The following is a 7,961-nucleotide window of genomic DNA, read 5'->3' as shown; positions in this document are numbered from 1 at the left end:
TTCCTTTCTTGGAATTATTTCTTCATTGAATCATGATTGTTTTATTCTTTTTGTAGACCTGTAATTTCTCCACAGAAATTTCCTGGGTCTTTCTTGATTTTCTATAACCCTTAATGGCTGTGTTGAATCTTTGCACAACCAAATTGAGTGGTGGACTGATTATCTTGCCAACCAACATGTTGGGCATCAATTACCAATATCCACCTTTTCATTATCATATATTATATACATTATGCCTCTATCATCATAAATCTATATATATATATATATGTATATTATGATTCATATTCAAGATGATGGACAGAGATTGATCCTCTTTCATAATTAAAGTGCTCACATGGAGCTTCCCTAGCCTTTGAAAAAACTAACCGAAAGCTAAGAGACTTTGATGCTCTTGAAAGTGCCCCAGTTGAATAATTGCCAAGGTTTATAAGTATCCAAGAGAAGATAGAGATTGGTAATATAATACTAACAATATATAAAGTCAAGTTTAGAAACAAATAAAATAATAACAAAATCATGATTTGAAAAAGCAAGTTTTTGAGAATTCAACGATCAGAGAGAGAGAGAGAGAGATAGAACTATACATACATATATATGTACAGACACACGCATATGCTTGAAAAAGTAGGTGAGTCATAAAAACCCAAATGAAGATTTTCCAAAATAAATTTGGACATCCGACATTGAAAAGTTGTGTGGAATCGCACTAAGAAATTTCATGGGCCACTACATTCAATTGCATAAGCAATAAAATTTTATAAAAGAATATAAAGAAGAGAAAGCTAACCTTTAAAATTAAAACAATGGCATATTTTGTGATGTACCCAACGTATATTTAATACACAAATGACCTGTTTTCATTGTTTCTTTAAGGGATCCACAATTACCCAGAAATAAAAAATTCATTCTTTGAGTAGGATGTAGCTAGTGCATCACCCACAAAGGCAAATAGAAGGTAGTTGAAAATCTTCCTATTAATCACAGGATTAGATTGTGATACAGAGCCATCTCCCACTTCATGAATCCACTAGAGGTTTCAATAATGCTATAATCCAATCCAAGCTCATCCAACATTTAAAAAAATGTTAAGCTTGCAAAGTCATGATTTTTCAAAGTTCAATTTTCCCTGCAGAAAAAAACTTTTGAACTTTAGATTAGATTAAACTGGCTTCTAAAAGCTAAAAAGAAAAAGAAAAGACTAGCAACCCAGTTATTAGAAAGATAACTTGAAAAAGAAGGTTCTTTCTAGTAGTAGTAGGTCAGCTCTGCATCTCTGCAGCAATTGAGAAATATTTGAATGAAAACTGCATGCAAGATACATCTGAATGACTACAAAATCTGTCTAGTAATCAAGATCATCGTGCTTGTGATAGATTTAACTGAAAAGAAAGGAACACATACCATAAAACATGAAATGTGCAAAGCTATTCAGCTCCCTATATTCATTCCATCTGTGGAAAAGTCATTAACTGGACTTGCGTGCCCAAATTGATGCATAAAAACCTTTTTCTTTTTAATTTTTGCTCTTTCATGCTTATTGATGATTGACTAAACAGTATACACCTCTTGATGCATGTACACATATGCATGTGTACGCATTTATTACGGTACATATCTATTTCCAGAAAAAAAAAAACCCTGCAAACTCAAACAATTGCAGCTTTCTTCGATGAATTTTCAGCAATCTTACAAACAATGATCATATGATAAAACATCATAACATGATGAGATCTTCGAATAAAGGGAATGCTGCTGTCCACAGAAAACTCTACTTAATATCAAGCATTGGATGCCACGTTATCTTCCATTTCATGCACAACATCACTCTCTTAGAGATTATCTGGAGGACCATTTCCAAACAACATATCAGTGGCTTAATCTGATTCAAGGGATTCTACTCATCATCTGATAGAGACCAACTGAGAATATCTATATTTTTCTTTATGCTTAGGTTTCAGACTATAGGGTAGAACACTCAGAATGACCTTTAGCATGTCAAAGTACACAAACATATACATAAGCACTCTTCTATAAGCAAATGTCTAATAGAAGATACAAACCTGTAATGTAAAAGCCTGGTTAGAACTGAAACCTGGCAAGACCATATTGACTGCCCAAACTATGCATATGTTTTGCGTCCCAAATGTGTTTTGATTAAATTCTATTCAACAGAAAAAGCAGAATGCCTTTTAATTGAATTTTCAAAAAAATCTTGCTTTGAAGCATAAAAAGATTCAAGCTTGTTAGATTCTTATCCAAAAGAATATGTCTGACAGAATATTAGGCAGCACCAAGCTACCAAATCTTAAAGCAGAATTGACTTTGATATCATGTTAGATTTTCATACTTGGTCGATATCGGGTTATCTTTCTCTCGGCAGAGACTACATAAAATTTAAATCCCCATTTGACTCAAGTTTTAGTTTGTATGTTCATCTTTGAAACGCTTAGACCCCCACCTGAATTTTCTGGGGCAGATTTGAATTACGGAAAAAGGTGGAAGTAGTTCAAAGGTGGAAGTACTTTTTCTGATCATTCTTTAATTTCAACTTTCTTGTACAATTAAATGGCTTCCCATATTTATAATATTTTTATCTCTAACTATTTTAGTGATGAAAAGTTAGCCTTCCACTCCATACTGCTTTTTGAAAATGGAAGAACAGCTGTGCTTGTGATTATGGCATGATAACTAATATTCTAAGAGAGAAATTCCGGTATCTTTTTTTATTAAAAAAAAAAAATTGATTCATGGATTTTTAGGGTTACATTGTCCTGTCTCTAGGTTGGGAATCTATGGATCAGTTGAGTAAAAATTTTATCTCTTCAGTTTCTAGTGCTATATAAACTTTGATGTTGTGTTGTGCAGGTTGGATCCAGTAATATGGTACATTACCCATCCAATATGCAGTAGAATCTTTTTTAAAGATCACGATTTGCAAAAAGATTGAGGCAGCCTCAAGTGATTTGTATTTATCCAAGCATGCATAAATAAGAAAAGGTCTTTAAGGCTCATGCATTTAGCATTTTCAGAATTAGTGATCTCTAGTTTCAGACTGATGTATTCTATGAAAAGGTCATTCTCTTCTTTATGGAGAGGATCCTCAGAACTTTCTCGACTTTTTGGCTAATTCTTTCTTGCATTTTCTTTTTCTCTTGCTAGTACAGATGGGCACCCCTTGATGCCCTTGGTTATAATGCTCCATTTCCTTCTAAAAGAACAATAAAAAAAAGAACAGAGATCCAGGTTTTATGCAAAGAACAGGAAATCAATGACTTCTACTACATCAATATCATAATCTATAATACACTTTAAAATAATGAGTCCAAGAATATCAACATTTCAAACTAAATAAGATAGCTGTTAGACATCCACACGACCTATGATTAGTGCTATTGCTCTATGGGACAGTAATTTTGGCAAGTATAGAATGCTTAGTTTAGTAATATGAGAGAAATTGGTTTTCGGATGAGTTACTGTAAGTTTGTAAGAATGATGAGGTTTCAATGAAGATCGCCTTCTAAGTCCATCCAACTTTAAATTATGAGATACATTATTCTGAAGCTTACTTGTGTTTAGAGGTCCATCATTAAAGCTTGCAACTTCTTTTAACTATCAAATGTAAGCTCCCTTGTGCATTAGGAGAATGGACATGCAAAAAAATGAACTTGTTATTTTAAGAAATCGACTCAATTTAATATTTTATATGCATGTCTTTTGAACTATATCGGTCGTATTATTTCTTGGATTGCATGCTCAATGTGTACAAAAAAGAACAAATTCATAGTGTTCAATCATATCACTGATCATGAAAGGCTTGTAAATGCCAAACTCACTAGATTGACACGCTGAATGTTTTACGACAATGTTTTTATACTATTTTCACTTAGAAAGAATTGCAAATAAATCACTTGAATACTTTTGCAGAGAAATAAGTGAGCCCTTCATGGCTTTTGCCTGTAAAAGACCCTTATGAGTCCTCTAAAATAAACGTTGATTTGCAATATCAGTGGACCATAGGCCCTTGGTTGTTGGATCTAATCATCCACAGAAAATAAGAAATTCAACATATCTTGACCAACTCAAAGTTAAAATAGGATTGGTCCCTTAATAAAATTTGATTAGAGTCGAACAAAGATTGCAATTCAAGGTAAATTCATGATGTAAGCATGATTTCTTTAGGATTTAGTCCAGCATTTAGAAATTAATTAACCAATAAACATGTGTACTTGATCTGTGTCCCTAATCGTGTATATGGGTTATAAGAGATGATGCATCTTCCTCTTTGTTGATGTGTCTTGAATTTTAGCAATATTTATCTATATTTTGGAGGTAATTTATTTAAGTTTTCTTTGTATTTATCCTGTGAAATATTTGATGTATATCTTATAAAGTTTTTATTTGTGAAAAACTCTATCAGTTTCTCTACAAATAGGTTTACTAATCTATTAGTGATGTATTCTCATATTATATAGTAAAATTCTTTCTTATCAGTCTTATCGTGTATGTAGGCACATTACCGAACCATATAAAATATTTATATTCTTTTCTTTCTACTTTTATTTTGGTGTGATTGTACATACTTTAGGGATTAATTTTTTCCAACAAGTTGTATCAGAGCTCGGATTTGAACTGGGTTAGAGAGAAAGAGAGTGTACAGATCTACAGATAAATAAGATAGAGAAAACAGAGGCGGCAGCCACCGTGGGTGGTAGATAAGCTCAAATCCACGTGAGGAGTGGCAATTTTTCAAAGAAGAAGAACCAGTTTCACGTCAAATTTGGAACTAGAAGGTCCACAGGTGGCAGTGGCTGGTAGGGGTGTCCAGAAGCTTGTTAGATCTGCAAGGAGAAAGAAGGAGCCGCAGACGGTTCTGGTTTTGGCTAGAAATAAGAAAAGAGGTCGGATCTGACTGAAGTTGCTACTGTTCGCAACAGATGGACGAAGAGAAGCCAGAAGAAGTCGTTTGTGCGCAAAACTAGGGCCAGAGAAGGAGAACCCGCATTGGAGAAGACGAACTAGCACGACAGCACCCCGTTTACTCGAGGCCTATTTTGTAGTGTTTTCAGCAGTTTTTCAACGTATTTTCACCAGATCCGTTGAGTTGCACATTTCTGTGTCTTTTTGGTGTTTTCCAGCGGCAGTAAGAGGCGACTGGCGACCACACGTGAAATCTCCAGCAGTCGCACATGTGACAGTGCGTGGAGGAGCGCGTGGTAGCACGTGGAGGAGCATGGTGGCGCGTGCTATATTCCGGTGGTAGCGTTCAACAATTTCCATGCAATGGTGACTCCCTGTGAGTAGTTTTGCTTTCTGACTGTTTTTTTTTCTCTATCTAATTTTTTGGTTCACAATTTAGAGATTCGAGATGACATCCACAAAGTATAAGATAAAAAAGTTTGATGGTAGTAAGAATTTCAGTCTGTAAAAGACTAGAATAAGATCGTTTCTAGTACTACAAGATTTGTGGGGAGCAATTGAAGAAAGATATCATGAGGGTATAAGAAAGTCGAAAAAGCTAAGTATGCATGATAGAGTCTTATGTGCGATTTTTATGAGTGTCAATGATAATGTTCTGCGAGAGATTGTTGAAGAAATTTCAACTTCAACTGTGTGGAAGAAATTGAAAAGTTTGTACTCTGTAAAATCGCTGATGAACTATCTTTATCTGAATAAAATACTGTATAATTTCAGAATGAGTGAAGGTATTCCCATTAAACAGCACCTTAATGAGTTTAATTTTTTAATTATGGATTTAAATAACATAGATATTAAGATTGAAAATGAAGATCAGGTATTGATTGTTCTGTGTTCATTACCATCTTCTTATGAGATTTTTATTGATACTCTACCATATGGAAAAATTAGTATTTCACTAGATGATGTTAGCAAGCACTAAAATCAAAATAGTTACAAAAGAACTTTATTGAGTATAGAACAGAATAGGAATGTTTGGTAAGCAGAGAAATAATACAGAGAATGGGCAAATCAAAATCTAGAGGTAAAAAAAAAAAAATTATTTTCAGTGTCGGGAGAAGGGTCACTTTAGGAGATATTGTCCTATGTTGAAGAGAGAAAATGAGCATGAGAGTTTTACTAATATAGTCGACAAAGATAATTCTGATGATAGTGATAATAGCAATGTTGGGATAGTTATATCTGTGAATTCGGATAATAAAAAGAACTACTGAATTCTTGATTATGGTCCTATATTTTACATGTGTCCATATAGGTATTGGTTTGCTACTTACAAGTAGATGAGTAGTACCGCATATATAGAAGATGACAGTTCATTATTTATAGGTGGGATTAGTAATATTAGATTAAAAATGTTTAATGGTATCATCAGAACTATTGAGTGTTGGCATGTTCCTCAGATGAAGAGGAATTTAATTTCTTTTTATACATTGGCGACTCAAGGTTATAAATATCATGCAAAGGATGGTACTTTTAAAGTGTATAAAGGCTTCAAGATACTTATGAAAAATAGTTTAGAATCTAGATTTTATATTCTTTAGGAAAATGTAGTTTCAGGGAAAACTGCTGCAGCATTAGGGAGCAGTAATTAAAATCAATTGTGGCATCTACGTTTGGGTCATATGAGTGACAAGAGGTTATCTGTTTTGAGTAGGCAAAGTTTGTTGAATTGGTATAAAGAAAGACCTTTGAGTTTCTGTGAACACTATGTGTTTGGCAAGCATATCAGAGTGAAATTCAATAAAAAAGCAATGCACAAGATCAAAGGTATGTTGGATTATGTTCATTATGACTTATGAGGTCCATACAAAGTTTATTCTAAGAGTTGTGTCAGGTACTTTATGACATTGATTGATGATTACTCTATAAAGGTATGGGCGCATTTTTTGAAATCCAAAGAAGAGGTATTTTCAACATTTGTTAGATGCAAAACCATGATTGAGAAACAGACAGAGAGGAATATTAAGTGTCTTAGGACTGACAATGGGTTAGAATTTTGCAATCATGAGTTTGATGACTTCTGCAGTACGAAATATATAATGAGACACCGCACTTGTGTTGGGACATCACAACAAAATGGTATTACAGAACGCATGAATATGACGCTTTGTGATAGGCCATGAAGCATGTCGTCTTATTCAGGTGTGGGACAAGAATTTTATACTAAAACTATGAATGCTGCTAGTTTCTTGACTAACAGATCTCCATTCATAGCTATTGAGAGTAAGACTCTTTTTGAGATATGGTCTGGGTTACATGTTAATTACTCTCAATTGAGAGTGTTTGGTTGTCCTGCGTATGCTCATGTTAGGGATGGTAATCTTGAGCCAAGGGCAAAGAAGTGCATATTTTTGGGGTATGCATCTGGAGTGAAATGCTATAGGTTGTGGTGTAGTGATCCCAAGTCTTCGAGGTTGATTATCAACAGAGATATGACATTTAATTAGTCTGCTTCATTAGAATGTCAGAAGGGGAAGACAATAACAAAATCAGATCACAATGTCAGAGAACAAGCAAAATTTGTAGTTCAGTCCAATGGTCCAGAGAATGAAGTGCATGATCTTAATCAAGAAGGTGGTAGTGCACCTGATCAATAACAACCATATAGTATTATAACGGACAGAGAAAGAAAACAAATTAGACGACCACAAAGGTATGAGAATCTCGTTGCATATAACTTTTTAGTTGCGAGACCAGTTGATTTGTAGAAACTAGGCAGTTCAGATGTTGATCAGATAATTGGTGTTGTGTGTGAAGAACTTGATGACAGATGTCACTTTATTCAGGGATCAAATAGCAAGTTTTGGTGTGCCCTAAACTTGGCTGGAGTATGTGATACTCAATAGCGCCCAAGTGGGGACATGTTGGCAAGACGATGCGACAAGATGGTTAGCTGCTTTAATGATAGAGGAAATTCAAGCCAAGGAAAAGATTTATTGGTGTGTCTTGAATTTTAGCAATATTTATCTATATTTTAAAAATAA

The 7,961-nt window shown here is 34.2% G+C and overlaps 1 long non-coding RNA gene across 1 annotated transcript; it reads right to left on the bottom strand.

Annotated features, from left to right (window-relative positions):
• Positions 1 to 786: 786 nt before the first annotated feature.
• On the bottom strand, positions 787 to 2,425 carry LOC148268948 (uncharacterized). The gene is made up of 2 exons (XR_015816739.1): positions 2,064 to 2,425; positions 787 to 1,129 (listed from the first exon to the last, which is right to left on the bottom strand). It is a non-coding gene; the product is annotated as an uncharacterized LOC148268948 (long non-coding RNA).
• Between the last annotated feature and the right edge of the window lie 5,536 nt (positions 2,426 to 7,961).

This window comes from Carica papaya, chromosome 2 (assembly GCF_054855325.1).
Source record: "Carica papaya isolate Zhongbai chromosome 2, ASM5485532v1, whole genome shotgun sequence".
NCBI lineage: Eukaryota > Viridiplantae > Streptophyta > Magnoliopsida > Brassicales > Caricaceae > Carica > Carica papaya.
This window is presented reverse-complemented; position numbering and strand designations above follow the sequence as displayed.